We start from the raw sequence: 4,398 nt of genomic DNA, 5'->3' as shown, positions 1-4,398 counted from the left end.
ATCAAGCGCAACATAAGGAGAGGTTAAAACTAGTCAAATAAGAATTCCCAATAGATGACGATAGACTAACCCCCCCCCCACACACACACACACCACACACACACACACACACACACACCTCTCCGCACACACACATACTCATGTTAAGACAATAGGGTATTGTACAACAATATTTACAAATGAAAACATCCAACAAAAAAGGGTATATATTACTAAACATGACATGCGCGCACTCACGCACGCACACACACACACACACACACACACACACACACACACACACACACACACACACACCGAAGACCGAAGACTGCAACCACCATTCAGTCTGTGTCATTCATTTCACTAAATATACGTCTTCAGTTACTGCAGTTTGCCCCGAAGTGCGCCAGGTATGTTGCAATAAAATGAATCTTGGAAGAGTGTTTGTCCAGCTGTTATGCTGCCTTGCACTCGCAGACTCTGCAACTTAGGGTCTGGAGCCAGTTTCATTGCTCGGACGGAAGAGTCCTGGTATGGTCGTAACCCCCGCTATTAACTGTGTGTAGCATGGAACTGACCAATGGCGTAGTTCGGTCAACGTAGGGATTTAGTCACGTGTAACTGTCAAAAAGTTTGAACCAAGCAATGCAACTAGGCACCTGTTTCGCGCCAGGATTATGATGTCATGTAAAGAGGCACTGGTGCGTTGGGGTTTCTGGTCCAGTGTTCATCAATGATCTGAGTTCCAGGTCCTGTTTTTTTGCATGGTGTTATATCCGTGGGAAGGACTTCTTCTTCTTCTTCTGCGTTCACTCGTATGCACACGAGTGGGCTTTTACGTGTATGACCGTTTTTACCCCGCCATGTAGGCAGCCATACTCCGTTTTCGGGGGTGTGCATGCTGGGTATGTTCTTGTTTCCATAACCCACCGAACGCTGACATGGATTACAGGATCTTTAACGTGCGTATTTGATCTTCTGCTTGCATATACACACGAAGGGGGTTCAGGCACTAGCAGATCTGCACCTGGGAGATCGTAAAAAACTCCACCCTTTTACCCACCAGGCGCCGTCACCGTGATTCGAACCCGGGACCCTCAGATTGACAGTCCAACGCTTTAACCACTCTGCTATTGCGCCCGTCCATGGGAAGGACAATTTACTACCATTTTTTTCATCACTCCGTGTACGGTTCGAATAGGTACCTGTCTTCGTTTGGAGGAAATTAAATCGTCTGATGGAGAGGATTGGAGCTCACCTTCTTGTGCTACACAAATGAATCTGAGTCCACTGTCTCTATGGGCGTTAAAGGCCATGTTACCTTCAACCTTAATCTCTTTAACACAATATCAAAGACGATGTGTAGTAGAGTATGGCTTTGCCTGAAATCTCAAAACTGAAATGAATGATCACATTTACCTGCATGAATATCACAAATCAAAAACAAAATAAATCATAAAAAAAGAAAAATAGAAATCGACTATATATATATATATATATATATTTGTTGTTGTTGTTGTTGCTGCTGCTGCTGTTGTTGAAAAACTGTACTTGTTCTTCTTGCCATGAATTGTACACGGTCCACTCACATATTTCTTACATTTATACAGCACACACACACACACACACACACACACACACACACGTACGCACGCGCGCGCGCACGCACGCACATGCACACACATACACACACATAATAAGAATTATACACTCACACTCTCTCTCTCTCTCTCTCTCTCTCTCTCTCTCTCTCTCTCTCTCTCTCTCTTATAACCACATCCACACAACCTATAACGTAACTGAATGGAATGCTCGGCAACATATCTTGAGATTAATTTAAATCCACTCAAGAGTTGGACTACGCAGATTTGAAAGCAGTGAGTTCCAAAGTTTGTGGGCAGTGGAACTATGAACAACAACAACAACAACAACAACAACAACAACAACAACAACAACAACAAAAATAAAACAAAACAGAAGACGGGTCAACAACAATACAGAAAAAAAAAAAAAAAAAAAAAAGCTGAATGCAAATACATATAATTGTGTAGCCTGTAAGATAATATTATATACGTATGATCGTCAGTCGCGTCCGACTATGACCACCAGAACAACATATCTGCTGTCCTGACTATCTGGGCTAGAAAGGGTCTTGCCCAAGTTACATCCCCCACTCTCTCAGCCGACAGGGTTTTTAGGACAATCAGCATTGGGGTGGTTCCCAAAGGCCAACTAGCCTTCAAGGCTGCAGCACAAAGAAACCAGGTGCAATAGTGCCTCCTAGTTTGAGAGTCATAGTCGTTAATACAAGACTCAGCTGTAAATCGCTTCTCATTGCAGTGGAGAAACCATTGATCATTGTAGCCTGTAGAGTTAGGTTTAACGATCTGTTGGCTTTGCTCTTAGGGTCTTGTTGTTCACGTACACACACACGCACACACACACGCACACACACACACACACGCACGCACACACACACACACACACACACACACACACACACACACACACACACACACACACACACACACACACACACACACACACACAGAGCATTTCCAATATCTGCGTCACTAAGATACTGGAGACGTTGTGTGGTTGTTTTGTTTTTTCGCAGTCGTATTTATATGGTTGAACCATTTGTTCTAAACTATTTCTAATTATCTGTCTCCCACAGATAGATAGATAGATAGACACGCACGCGCGGGGCGGGGGGGGGGGGGGGGGAGGGGGGGGGGGGGCTGGGGGTAAGGGCCCTACTTGTCTACTTCTAGTATGGAGACGGATGCGCTAAACTGATGTGAAACAGAACTGAATTCCCCACCCCACAAGAAAACGATTTTGAAAACCGGAAGGACATCAGCAAAAGCGATTTTTAAAAATTTTCAATTCAATGTTCTAATCCATTCAAGTCTGTCCTCTGAGCGAACTGAATCCAATTACCCTCCAGTTAACGAGAAGAGGGGGGGGGGGGGGGGGGGGGCAAAAACAGAAACACACTGTCCTTGGGACAATAGGCTTGAAGCAGCAGCTAGCTGCATGTCTTCAGCCCGTTTCTCTTCCACACTACGCTGGGAACAACACAGCATGGAAGAGATACAGACTCTGTAAGCCCACGATTTCTCGCAGTCTCCACGATTTCTCGCAGTCTCCACGATTTCTCGCAGTCTCCACGATTTCTCGCAGTCTCCACGATTTCTCGCAATCTCCACGATTTCTCGCAGTCTCCACGATTTCTCGCAATCTCCACGATTTCTCGCAGTCTCCACGATTTCTCGCAGTCTCCACGATTTCTCGCAGTCTCCACGATTTCTCGCAGTCTCCACGATTTCTCGCAGTCTCCACGATTTCTCGCAATCTCCACGATTTTTTCTCTCACTTTGGGAGAAATCGTAGGATCGCGAGAAATCGTGGTCGTTCCACGTCCCGCGTTTTCTCTCAATAGCGAGAAATTGAGAAATTGTGGAGCGGAGGGGGCTTGGGGCGGGGGGGGGGGGGGGGGATTTTGGGGGGGGGGGGCACGATTTCTCCGTTTCTAGTTATCTGTCAATGTGTATGAAAACGTGGGATGTCCCCTTTATTGTTACCAAAATATGTCCTTAGTCATTGGAGTTGGTTTCTTGTCTTTTCCCAATGCAGATCTAAGAGAGAAAAATAAGAGAGAGAGAAAAAAAAAGAAACAAGAAATGGGGGAAACGATAACGACGATCATGATCATGACAGTGGCGTTAGCGAAGACATCAACAACAGACGGTGAATGAATGTATACGTCAGTGAGTGAGTGAATGAGTGAGTGAGTGTGTGTGTGTGTGTGTGTGTGTGTGTGTGTGTGTGTGTGTGTGTGTGTGTGTGTGTGTGTCTCCTTATGTGTGTGTTTACTTGGCTGGTTGATTTGGTTCTTTCTTTCACTCTGTTTTTGAGAATATTTTCATGTCCTAACTGTCTTGCATGAAACTTAGAATCTATTTGCAAGTGCAATATTACATGCGGAAGGATGCTGACAGAAACAGATGAGCAAATGAGCAAGCATGAAATAAAGAACATTCTAAATAAATGGGACAGAAAAGGTTTGCAACACAACAAACATCAAAACTATTAATTTTGGTCCAGTTTTCACGCACTCTACGTGATAAGGGTAAAGCATTGTGAAACGAACCTTTTTTGTGCTGTCACATCTATGTATAAAGCTGAATCATTTTTTTTGATGTTATTCCCAACATCCAGGAAAGATTCGGTTCAAGCCATATTATGTTATGTTATGTTATGTTATGTTATGTTATGTTATGTTATGTTATGTTATGTTATGTTATGTTATGTTATGTTATGTTATGTTATGTTATGTTATGTTATGTTATGTTATGTTATGTTTCTGTTTGAGTAATACACATTGCCTGAATTTCGTTGTTTAACATTGAT

This window comes from Babylonia areolata, chromosome 19, assembly GCF_041734735.1.
Source record: "Babylonia areolata isolate BAREFJ2019XMU chromosome 19, ASM4173473v1, whole genome shotgun sequence".
In the NCBI taxonomy this organism is placed as follows: Eukaryota; Metazoa; Mollusca; class Gastropoda; order Neogastropoda; family Buccinidae; genus Babylonia; species Babylonia areolata.
This window is presented reverse-complemented; position numbering follows the sequence as displayed.